The sequence below is a fragment of the Aulonocara stuartgranti genome (assembly GCF_965226115.1).
Source record: "Aulonocara stuartgranti genome assembly, chromosome: 11".
Taxonomy (NCBI): domain Eukaryota; kingdom Metazoa; phylum Chordata; class Actinopteri; order Cichliformes; family Cichlidae; genus Aulonocara; species Aulonocara stuartgranti.
Window position 1 is genome coordinate 36239994 of NC_138947.1, and position 13477 is coordinate 36253470.

The 13477-nt window shown below is 43.0% G+C and overlaps 1 protein-coding gene across 5 annotated transcripts in view; it reads left to right on the forward strand.

The window, feature by feature from the left end:
- Positions 1 to 13477, forward strand: part of tsnare1 (T-SNARE Domain Containing 1) — a 292734-nt gene that overhangs the window by 269628 nt on the left and 9629 nt on the right. Inside the window, exon 12 of one of the 5 annotated variants that reach the window (XM_082551055.1) lies at positions 4829 to 4895. The exons of the other annotated variants lie outside the window; for them this stretch is intronic. The gene's annotated coding sequence lies outside the window, so the exon portion shown is untranslated. Of the gene's footprint in view, positions 1 to 4828; positions 4896 to 13477 lie in introns of those variants that run through there. 5 annotated transcript variants of the gene reach the window in all.

Below are 13477 nucleotides of genomic sequence, written 5' to 3' on the forward strand. Positions count from 1 at the left end.
AAAACTTAATGTTTCATTGTATTTCATAATACAATATATAATTGTATTATGTAACTGAAATAATAATATAATAATAATTAGCTTCACAATGATTACAGGACATCAGACTACTTGTTCTTATTGCTTAATAATGCAGAATTATCATATGGAAATAAAAAACCTGAAGTTGAGCGCTATTTGAGCATGTTGCCTGTCTGCAGCACTAAGGACTCTGCGAGAGATGTCTGTCTCGCCCTAGCAGCGCCTGTCCCTCTCGTCTCCTTCTCTTCTGGTTGCGTCAACATAAGCTCATCATATTCTGTGATCTGATTTACTCTGAGGTGTTTGACGAGGTTAGTGGTCTTGCCACATGTATCACAAACCGCATCTTGGCTGTTTGTGGAGGTAAAATACGTCCACACATGACTCCAGTTACGCTCAGCAATTATTGTGAGTGCGCACGCCAAGGGCTGCGACACATTTATACAGCCGTATTTTGCATATGACTATGAAAGGCGTAAGAAGAAGTAGTTCCTTCCAATTTAGTAGATCTGAATGATATAGTTTCTTTCCACTGTGTTCCTGTTAATGAAAAACTACAAATTTACCCCAAAGTACTAAAATATTGATATTTTAATATGAGAATCGATTCTAGAACATAAATTACTGGTATTGGAAGAATCGATATTTCAATATCGATCCGCACACCACTAACTAACAATGAGGTGGAATTGTTGCTGCGAGTAACACAAAAGTACAAACTTGCAAAAGCGAGTGAGTATTAAAGAATTTGAAGAAAAGCTATCTGGAGCATGTACAAATTGATATTAATCTTTAATAGGGTTGTCAAAATTCAGAGCAAGGAAACAAAACAACTGCTGTATAATGCAATTAAATCTTAGTTTAATTGGTCACATGACTGCATCATATGAATAACATGTGTTTTAGAAAGTCTCTCCGTTTTCGCTGTCCACACTGCAATGCGAAAGCACCGTTTTCAAATGTATGTTTTCGAGAGCGTTTTGAAAACGTTGCATTGTCCATGAGCGAAAACGGCATCTCAGTGTGGACGGGAGGCCAAAACGGAGAGAAAACGATGCGTTTTCAAACAAAAGCGCATTAGTGTGGACGTAGCCTCAGTTTTGGCTTTGGGTCTTCCAGACCTCTTCCTGTCAGAGTTTGCCCCAGTTTCTGAGGGCCTCGTGATGGTGAAGCAAACTGTACTCACTGACACCTTGACTTTCTTTGCAGTTTTTTGTAGGAAAGATCTACATTTTAAAGTGTAATGATGGTCTGTCTCTCTTCCATTGTTAATTGCCTTTTTCTCACCATTTTTGTAGTAACACACTACTTTCTGCAGTACAATACTGTTCAACTGATGCTCACGAGGGTATGGTACCTGTGTGTTTCAACACTGCTTTTACGCAGACAGAGGGGGTTGTAATTAATCTAGAAAAGAATAGCTTTCAAGGCTTGATCAACCTTCATTGCTGCAGAACAGCTTTAAATTGTTAACCCATTTTGAACTTTTCAATTCTGATTAAGTACTTTCTTTTTTTTAGTTTTGGGTAACTTTACCTTTTTTTTAACCTCTGGCAGTTCACCACTTACCTTTGTTCCATTTCAGGCTATTCATTGGACTTGAATGACTTGAACTGCAATAAAAAACTGGAAAAATTGGGGTGTTCTAAAAATTTTGACCATTAGTGTATTCTTGTTATGTCATTTTTTGTAAGTGTTTTTGTTGAATTCTTACACTGAACAAAAATATAAATGCAACACTTTTGTTTTTGCTCCCATTTTTCATTAGTTGAACTTAAAGATCTGAAATATTTTCTACATACACAAAGGACCCATTACGACCAAATATTGTTCACAAATCTGTCTAAATCTTTGTTAGTGAGAACTTTTTTGCCGAGATAATCCATCCCACCTCACAGGTGTGGCATGTCAAGATGCTGAATAGACAGCATAAATATTGCATAGGTGTGCCTTAGACTGCCCACAATAAAAGGTCACTCTGAATCAGGAATGGATCAGGATGTTTATCATTATTGATAAAGAGTGGGGTCAATATTGGTCAGGCCACCAGGATAACAGAGCTTTTTAACTGTGGGACATCACAGACATTAGTGCTGGTTCATAAATGCAATTCAACGACTTGAAGTAAGAACCTTCCTATCTGAGCTCTTCTGTTATATGCATGCATTTAACATTGAGTAGGAATGTTTGTAGGATTTTTTTTCACTGATGCTTTTAGTGCTTTTTTTTAGCTAATAGTGGTTTTCACTCTGAAATGGTGCCATAATCAATTGGAGCAGAACTCTAGATCATGCCCCCCTCTCCTCTTGCAGTGTTAACTCTGTCAGGATCACAAGTACTGAATGATTTTATTATTGTCACTGAGGGAGAGATTTAAAAAAAAAGAATTTATCCGAGGCAGACACGTAAGACTCACAGTAATTGCAGTGCTTTTGCAATATGTTCTAAATTAGGCTGCAATTATTTGTAAATCTTTGCCAATATGCCTGGGATTGTAGTCAGACTGTGGGCTGCATGTGGAATCACCTGTGATTGAAATCTAAAGTGGTCACCCAGAGTTAGATGGTGCAATCCCTGTTAATCCATCAATTTTTCCTAACTGCAAGGAATCAATGATCTATTTTAATAATAGAATTTGCCCTCATATAATACATGACAGATTTCAATTGCAAATCCTGCAAAATAATAAATAACTAAAGCTTAAAGCCATAAATTCTACATACAATTAACCTGTTTCTACTTTGGGCTCTCGCTCACCAAAATGAACTGTAGCTGAAAGATGGTTTTTGTTTTCTTCTGACCTTGCACTAGAAATGTTTTTATACTTACTACACTACTCTGTTTTCACAGTATAATTTCTTTCATATCAATTTCAAATGTTTATGTTAAACAGAATAACTAAGAATTAATCATGCTATAAGCCTGGCTCCTTTTTTCCTTTAACTGACACTCCTTTTATTCAAACATCAAAGCAGTTCACAGATGGATAACAAGACGAGTGACAAAGACAAAAGAATACAAAATGAGTCGAGGCGTTTTAAACAAGGAAGCAGGAAAGAAACAGTAAACATCACAGTAAAATAGCTGTGATGGGCCATGTGGGTAGTGGGTGGTGAAAATTATGACAGTCAGTGATTACATTTTAGTCCTTCAATCTGTAAGTGCGGGTATGTGTTTTTGAAGTGACAAAAAGAGGTACTGGCTGTAATATGACAACAAATGTCTTCTCAAATCTTTAAGGAAGAGTAGAAAGATAATCTATTAAGAGCTGGTGAAATCACTCGTAACATTTCTGTCTTTAAAGATTTGTCTTGGTAATAGACTGAAAACTGGAGGAGAAAAGAGATTGACTGAAAAACTAGACATAGGACAAGCTTGAAAAGGTCATATTTTTAACATATGACCTCTGCATCCCTGGTTTCCAGAAAGCAGTCACCAGTAAAATTGTGGCAGCTGAGTGAAGTGCAATAGATGTTTTAGATGTATTTGCACACAGCTAGTGCTTGAAGTCCATGTGGAAACATCTTGAGACAAAATAAATAAAATATACAAATTCTCAAGTTTATCTTTGTGTGTACAAACCAGTGTATATAACTGAGTATTTGTACAAATATATGCACATGTTTTGTTTAGTTAAGTTACAACTAATAGTTAGCTAACTCGTATTGATTATTTTAACTTGTTCATCTGTTTCTGACTTCTTTTCTTTTTTGTTGATTTTGTTTTGGAAACTGTTGTGCTGTCAGTCAGTCATTTGTTGGCATTTGTTATTTGTGGTCTCTGTTACTAAGCTAATGTTGAATGGATTTTCTTGGGAGCTGTTTTGAGGCAAGCTAAAGCATGGAATTTTCTCACTCATCCAACAGACTGACAGTGGCAACGTGAGAGTGGTCTGTCGCTAATGCTTGTTAAATAAAAATGAACAATAAAAAATGTTCAATACATGAAAAAGTTGTATAAACTAAGTTTAATATCAGTTGAACATATAAATAAAGTTAACTGGGAAAATCAAATAGGCACGTGGTATTTTTCTTTTGTGGTTCATTCCTCCTGTATTCATTTTTGAGTAATATACAACTTAGCCAACACAACTATCAATAAGCTTTGAGTTTTAAGAGGACCTTGAACGTTTCCTTTCTCTACTATAGAGACACTATTGGCTTGGTCTCCACATATCCCAGAGATGCCATTCATCTTGCTGTTGACTGACTATCAATGGTGGTGCCATAGAACCAGTTTTGGCTGTGATTTATATGAACTATTATCTTCCTGTACCTGGATGCTCTGCTCTGGAAATGGAGCTGAAGATGGGCAATCCTACCCAGTGAGCCTGCCCTGATCTAGATTAGACTGAAACTTCTAAATCTTCCAACACACTGGACAAACCAGAAAAACTGTCTCACTGAATTATAGACCACAATGTCCTTTAGTATCCAAGTTTGAATATTTCTTAATATTTTTTCACCATTAGATGGTTAAAAAAAAACAAACAACCCCCCCCCCCCCCCCCCCCCCCACCCCACCCCCCTATAATTATTCGACCTTAAAACGAGAACTGCCAAAGAGGGTATTTTGGACACACCTTCTCATTTAATGACTTTTCTTTATTTTCATGACTATTTACATTGTAGATTTTCACTGAAGTTATCAAACCTATGAATGAATATGGAATTATGTAAATTATGTAGCAAACAAAAATCATGTTTAACAATTTAGATTCTTCCAAATAGCCGCCCTTTGCTTTGATTACTGCTATTTTGATTACTCTGCGCTCCATCTCATCCCGAACCATCTCCATTCTGTTTAGGTCACGTGACTCTGGAGGCCAGGCCATGGTGCAGCACTCCATCACTCTCCTTCTTGATCAAATAGCCCTTACACAGCCTGGAGGTGTATTTGGGGTCCTTTTACCTGTTGTAAAATAAATGAGGGTCCAACTAAACGCAAACTGGATGGGATGCTGTGGTAGCCATGCTGGTTCAGTGTGCCTCCAATTTTCAATAAATCCCCATCAGTGTCACCAGCAGAGCACCCCCACACCATCACACCTCCTCCTCCATGCTTCACAGTGGGAGCCATGCATGTAGAGACCATCGTTCACCTTGTCTGTGTCGCACAAAGACACAGTGAGAGGAACCAAAGATCTCAAATTTGGACTCAGACCAAAGCACAGATTTCCACAGGTCTAATGTCCATCCTTCTGTTTCTTGGCCCAAACAAATCTCTTCTGCTTGTTGCTTTTCCTTAGTTGTGGTTTCTTAGCATCTGATTGACCATGAAGGCCTGATTCACACAGTCTCCTCTGAACAGCTGATGTAGAGATGTGTCTGCTAGTGGAGCTCTGTGTGGCATCTATCTGGGCTCTAATCTGAGCTGCTGTTAACTTGCAGTTTCTGAGGCTGGTGACTCGGATGAATTTATCCTCAGCAGCAGAGGCGACTCTTGGTCTTCGTTTCCTGGTCCTCATTTGAGACCGTTTCATCGTAGCACTTGACAGTTTTTGTGACTGCACTTGGGGACATATTCAAAGTTTTAGCAATTTTCCGGACTGACTGATCTTCAGTTCTTAAAGTAATGCTGGACTGTTGCTTCTCTTAGCTGATTGGTTCTTGCCATAATATGAATTCTAACAGTTGTCAAATAGGGCTGTCAGCTGTGTACCAGCCTGAGTTCTGCACATCACAACTGATAGTCCCAAACTCATCAAGAAGGCAAGACATTGCACAAATGAACCCTGACAGGCACACCTGTGAAGTGAAAACCATTTCAGGTGACTGCATCATGAAGCTCATTGACAGGAGACCGAGGGTTTGCAGGGTATGTCCAAACTTTTGACAGGTAGTGTATCTTACTTAGATAAAAGATGAGTAATTACTACAGGGCCATGGATGGGATTCTGAGGCAGGGCAGGCCAGAGAGTCCGGAGTGTGGAGAACAAATCAGAGTGAAATTCAGAGCAGAATAGCCAAACTAGACAGTTTTAAGCCTGAGCAGTAAAGCTGAGGTGAAGCTTTAATCTGAGGCGGAGCAGAGTGGGAAGGCTGTAGATCTAGTGATGAAATGATAAACTCTGACTTTCCTATTTTTACAATATTAAAATGTGTTTATTATGTTTTTATAGCCATTTGTGAGGTCAGTTTTAAAATGTAGCCAATCAGGAGTTTCCACTCCACTTCCAACAGTGACCACTTTTTTAACTGTCTTTTTTAGAACAACCAATTAAACTTTAGTGCAACTAGTTAAACTTCAATAATCTGCTTGGCTGAAGTTAAAGAACAACAAATTTCAGCCCCACTGTACCTTCTGCACAATTTCACAGTGGTGTCTAAAAAAATATAAGAAATCCCAGCAGCAAGCAGAAGACAGTGCTACATATGGTTTTACTTTTACATCAAGAGCAACCCAAAACTCCATTATAGTTCATTGATATTATGAATTTCAATGTGTGAAGTGTTGTTAATCTATACCAACGTAAGTGGCAGAGTCTGCTGAACTTTGGTGAATATGCCAAGAGGTTAAAGAAAGTACAAGCTATGAAAATAGCGCCAGATTGTTTGGGTCAATGAAGAGTCTCGTTTCCAAATCAAATTGTCACGGTCTGCCGGGGGCAAGCCGTGTGGAGTTGTAGAAAAGGACCCAAAAGGCGGCAGCTCTGGTGCAGGTGAATATTTATTTACCACTGTGGGTACAAAACAGCACTGGTGGAAAAACAAGAAACCGGAAACCTAAACTGGGTAAGCTAATAACACAAACCAGAAACGAGGATGCAGAGAGGTCCGGGGAAATACATACGGAGAGACGCAGGGAGACCGAGGGGAAACAACACAGGCGAACCAGCGACTACTAAGACAGAAAACACAACTTAAATACACTCAGAAAACACAGGGAGATTACACACAGGTGGGAAACACAGCCGGGAGTGATTAACATGACGAGACTAGGGAGGCAAACTGAAAATACTCACATAAGACGCAGACCTACACAATAAAACAGGAACTTGCACATGAAAGGACACAACTAAGAAACGCGGACTAGATACAGGAACACACGGGCAGAACAGAGTAAACACTAACCAGAGAAAGAACAGAACCACAATCACGAAGAGAAAACACAAAACGCTGGGTCAAAAGGACCCAGGATCATGACAGTACCCCCCCGTCAAGGGCTGGCCCCAGACAGCCCAACACAAGAACACCAAAACAAAAAAAACCAAAAACCGCCCAAAGCAGAAAACAACCCGACCAGGGCGGGCGACTCAGGAAGGAGGGCTCGAGGCAAAACAAAAACAGGAGCACCAGAAGGCCAAAAGACAAAAAAAAGAAAAACAAAACACGAGGCCAAAGACCAAAAGAAAAGAAGCACACCAAAGCACAGGAAAACAGAGACCAAAACCAAAAAAAGACCAATAAAACAAAACACACCATAGCCCAAGGAAAATGGAGTCCAAAACAGAAAGGTCCAGGGGGCCGGCCAAGGGGGCCGACAGCACAGGAGTCCAAAACAAAAGAGTTCAGGGGGCCGACTGTGCGGAATGCAGCGGCGTCGACGTGGATACAGTTCGGGAGGCCGACCGTGCGGACGGCAACGGCGGTGACGTGGATACAGTTCGGGAGGCCGGCCGTGCGGACGGCAACGGCGGCGACGACAGCGCTGGTCCGGGGGCCGGCCGTGCGGAAGGCAACGGCGGCCACTCAGGCGATGGCGGTCCGGGGGCCGGCCGTGCGGAAGGCAGCGGCGGCCACTCAGGCGAAGGAGACGACAGAGCAGTTCAGGGGGCCGGCCGCGCGGAAGGCAGAGGCGGCGCTCCAGTGTCAAGCGTACTGGCCGAGGCCCAGTGGGCACAGGACCAGACGAGGCAGGCGATGACGGGGCCGCAGAGGCCGAGGCCGGACCAGGCGAGGCTGCAGAGGCTGGACCAGGCGAAGCACAGGCCGGAGCCGGACCAGGCGAAGCACAGGCCGTGGCTGGACCAGACGAGGACGAAGACTCGGATGAAGCCGGACCAGGCAAAGCACAGGCGGAGGCTGGACCAGACGAGGACGAAGACTCTGATGAAGCCGGACCAGGCAAAGCACAGGCGGAGGCTGGACCAGACGAGGACGAAGACTCTGATGAAGCCGGACCAGGCGAAGCACAGGCGGAGGCTGGACCAGACGAGGATGCAGGCTCTGAGGCTGGACCAGACGAAGCTGAAGACACGGAGGCTGGACCAGACGAGGCTGAAGACACGGAGGCTGGACCAGACGAGGCTGAAGAAACGGAGGCTGGACCAGACGAGGCTGAAGGCACGGAGGCTGGGCCAGGCGAGGCGGAAGACTCGGAGGCTGGGCGGCTGGACCAGGCGAGGATGATGATGAAGCTGCAGCCGGCGGCTGGACGGGCTCCTCGGGCCCTCCAGCTGACGAGGCAGGAAGCAAGGGCCGGAGTGGTCCCTCGGACCCTCCAGTGGAGACAAGAGACGAAAACTGGAGGGGTCCCTCGGACCCTCCAGCGGAGACAGGAGACGAAGGCCGGAGTGGTCCCTCGGACCCTCCAGCGGAGACTAGAGACGAAGGCCGGAGCGGTCCCTCGGACCCTCCAGCAGAAGTCATCACTAAGCCAGCAGTCATGGAGTCCTCTGGCAAACACGAAGGCAACTGGCAATGCACTGAGCACGGGCTCTGCACAGGCAATGCTGACATGGCGCAGTTCTCAGGTAGCTGCTTAGACTTCAGGGGTCCAGAATCAGCCGGGGACTGAGACCCAGCCTCTGGGGAAGCCCTGGAGCGGCAAACTGTGCCAATGGCGGCTGAACCATGAAAAGCACCTTGAGGTGAAATTAGACTTTCTCCCTGCATGGAGTGAATGAGTGAAACCGGTGATACTGGAGCCAGAGCTACGGGTAGCGGGGGCACTGGAGCTACTGGGGCCTGCGCTACAGGCGGCGCTGGAGCTACTGGGGCCTGCGCTACAGGCGGCGCTGGAGCTACGGGGGCCTGCGCTACGGGGGCCTGCGCTACTGGCGGCGCTGGAGCTACGGGGGCCTGAGCTACGGGTTGCTCTGGAGCTACGGGGGCCTGAGCTGAAGGTGGCACTGGGGGCTTTGGAAACTGAACTGAGGGTGGCTGCGGGGGAGCTAACTGAGCTGGGAGTAGCTGCGGGGGAGCTCTGGAGCTACGGGGGCCTGAACTGAAAGTGGCACTGGGGGCTTTGGAAACTGAACTGAGGGTGGCTGCGGGGGAGCTAACTGAGCTGGGAGTAGCTGCGGGGGAGCAAACTGAGCTGGGAGTAGCTGCGGGGGAGCTAACTGAGCTGAGAATGGCTGCGGGGGAGCTAACTGAGCAGGTGATATGCTGTTCACAATATCATATGCTGCACAGAACATCGCCCCTGAATGAACAGTCATACAGTCCGAAAATGAAAAACAGTCCTCACTCACCACAGCCGGCGATTTAGAAGCCCGAACGTCCGGCTGTGGGGTGGCGCGCTTGCAGCGCAATCGGCGTTTCCTCCCCGCAGACGGCTCCGACGGGCCGGGCAAGATCACATCCGGCGAGTCGGGCAGCGAGGCGGGAGTGGCTGAGAGAAGGTGCGGTGTGAGCCGGAGAAAAGCCTGCATGGTCGGAGGAAGCGACTGCAGAAGCCATGGCAGGCCAGAAAAGAGCCGTTGTAGCCGACTTTCCACGGCACGACGAAGCTCCTCTGGAGGGTTCTCTAGCCATAGCCCGAGGAGAATCTCCACATTGTACGCAATGTCGTCCTGGAGCTCCTCGGACGGATTTACTGCCGCTGGGTCCATGGTGGCTGGTTCGTACTGTCACGGTCTGCCGGGGGCAAGCCGTGTGGAGTTGTAGAAAAGGACCCAAAAGGCGGCAGCTCTGGTGCAGGTGAATATTTATTTACCACTGTGGGTACAAAACAGCACTGGTGGAAAAACAAGAAACCGGAAACCTAAACTGGGTAAGCTAATAACACAAACCAGAAACGAGGATGCAGAGAGGTCCGGGGAAATACATACGGAGAGACGCAGGGAGACCGAGGGGAAACAACACAGGCGAACCAGCGACTACTAAGACAGAAAACACAACTTAAATACACTCAGAAAACACAGGGAGATTACACACAGGTGGGAAACACAGCCGGGAGTGATTAACATGACGAGACTAGGGAGGCAAACTGAAAATACTCACATAAGACGCAGACCTACACAATAAAACAGGAACTTGCACATGAAAGGACACAACTAAGAAACGCGGACTAGATACAGGAACACACGGGCAGAACAGAGTAAACACTAACCAGAGAAAGAACAGAACCACAATCACGAAGAGAAAACACAAAACGCTGGGTCAAAAGGACCCAGGATCATGACACAAATATTATATAAAGCATTATATCACCTGGCTCATGTAATATTTTGTTATATTTTATCTAATTACCTGACTTTATTGCAGTTGGTGATTTTATTTTTGTTATAAACAATAATTTTATTTTACTGTAATGACCAAGACTTACTATCCAAAGCTGAAGGTTAAGAAAAGAAAAAGAAACTGGTGAATGCTGATGGCAGAGAAGGGTGCTCTCTGTCGTGGCAGGAGGTCAGAGCTTTGATGTGGCCGTGACTGGCAACACTCTCTGACTGTTTGAGCCAAACAGACGCAGTCACCCCATGGCCTCTGATCTCTACAAAGAACTGTCCTTACATCTATCTATCTATCTATCTATCTATCTATCTATCTATCTATCTATCTATCTATCTATCTATCTATGTGTATATATATATATATATATATATATATATATATATGTATATGTATATATGTATATGTATGTATATATATATATATATATATATATATATATATATGTATATATATATATATATATGTATATGTATCTACAGTCCTCAACCATGTGCGCTCACAGACACACACACACACATACCTTGACAGAAATCTGCCCTATCCCTCTCCTCCTAAACTGGCGTCCTTCCAGCTGGTCAGGATGGGAACATTGTGCAGATGGGCACAAAATCACCAATCTGACGGACGCCTCAGGTCTTTTCGTGGACGGGCTCTGCAGTGTAGTGATGTTCATTCTCCTGTCAAACTTCATAGTCCTCTCATCACTCTTCCTCTCCCTACAGCACTCTCTATTCTCTCCTTCCTGTTCATTGTGCCCCTCCTCATGCTCACCTTTACTGTGTCAATTTTCGTGATCCTCTTTCACTTCGATGATAGCTTTTGATTTTTAAAAATTCTTCAAATGCTCCTATTGGTGATCCCTGTTGATGAAATGAATACAAAGCAGATATATGACATTTGAAAGGATTTTTGATCTGATCTGGCTGTCCTTTGAAGCATTATTAGCATATGTCTCCAGGATCTTTACCAATGCCTGTTTTGCTTGATATTTTAATTTTTGTTTGCTTTTAGGGTGGCCTAAATATGTTAAATGGGAACTCTGGTTCTGCTCACCTAATAAAGTTTGATCTTTTATTTATCAGTCAGGGTTTGGAAGCCCTCGAGTCCATCAAAAATCTTTAGGAAACACAAATTCATTTTCCTTCTTGCTTGGTTCTATTTAATTTAATCTTCTTTGCAAGTCTTGCCAGAGTATCTAAACAAAATTCAATAAAAATGAAAATAACGGCTACATAAAAATATAATATACAAAAAGATATGAAAGTAACTGTGTGTGTCTGGCACGCCTCTCTTTCTCTCGCTGTCTATTTAATTCTCTCTAAATGAACTGTGTGTGTGTGTGTGTGTGTGATACAGGGGGGAAACACTCACTTGCAGCCCTCAGCTGCAGTGATTGAAAGTAATAAAAGATGAGTCGCTGCTGCAGGCGGGTCATTCAGTGATTATGTGGGAGTGTCTGATTGGAAGTAACAGGCTGCAGTTTAAGGTTAAATCTATGGTACATTTTTATAGCTGTTTGGTGTGTCTTTTATCAATAGAAAAAAAAATTATACTCCGTGGCCTGTAGCATGAAGCTTCCTGTTGGAGTTGTCAGAAACAAGGCTTCCAGAATAAGTCTGTATAATGTGGCTGGAGTATATTAAAAAGAAATCGGAATATGAAACAACAAGCTTTGGCTTCCAAAAACTCAGATAATGTTTAACCTCGAGTTTACATACAGAAGCAAGGTTAGCTAGCAGTTTAACCAAATGCTAAACAATCATAGTTTCAGACACTGGAAGAATATAGCCCTGAAATCAGCTGTTTTGCATTCTAAATATTCTTACACTTGTCCTGTTAGCCTATTGAATATGCAAACAAAGTAAAGATTGTAGAAAATAATCTTGATGCAAGCCTAACTCTATGCAATATATATATATATATATATATATATACATATAACATGCTATATTATGCTTAGGTAACATGACTTGTAGAGAAAGCTTAGTGTGGAAGAAGTTAAAGACGAGCTGAAAAGATGAGAGAAAAGAATGAAAATAAACTACAAATGGATGCAGCAAAATGTGTCCATTCAACTGACATGTTAGCTGTTGGGGCTGCTGCACCGTGAACAGTAGTACCAGCAACAAATAGTAAGCAGGCCTCCTGTGCAACGGTGATGAAGAGAAAAGGAAGGGGAAATTTAAATGGTTAAAAAATAGATATAGGGACATGAATGAATGAATGGCTACTTTTATTGTCAAGCCACTGCTAATAACTAAAGTGTAGCTTTTAATTATTGTCACATGCCACAGTGCAACACAGAAATAACCCAACAACAACTGTGCCAACCTGATTAAAACCTGTCCAAACTCTATGAGAGATATACATGTGTATAATATGTGTATGTCTGATATACATAAAGGTAAGTGTCTGTCTGTATATATATTTACATATATATATATATATCGTTAGCTTCATAGCATAATTGCCTAAGTCATTTGACTAAGTCAATGACTTAGGCAATTATGCTATGAAGCTAACGATATATATATATATATATATATATATATGTGTATATATATATGTATATGTGTATATATATATGTATATGTGTATTTGTATATACATATATTTACATGTATTTGTATGTACCTCGCCTTTCGCCCTATGTCGCTGGGATAGGCTCCAGCGCCCCCCGCGACCCTGAAAAGGATAAGTGGAAGCGAATGGATTAATGGATGAATGGATGGATGGATATCATCAGTGTAGAAATTACTTTTGTGTTCTAATACAGAGGATTGACACCTTTAGATTTTGAAATTTTGGCATACTCCGGTGGCTCGTGGTTTGATGAAAATTGCAAATTATAAGTGTGAAAGTGGACATTCTTGTATGGTCTCACTCTGAAGGGTAAAATATTGCAATATCAACCCATTAGTAGTGACTGTGGCCTTGTCCAATGAATATATAACCTTCCACAACCAAATCTGAGAAAAATCATGAAAAGGAAGAACCAGTTACCTTTGTCAAAAACTTTTTCTGCATCTAGTTGACATTACTACTCCTTTTGT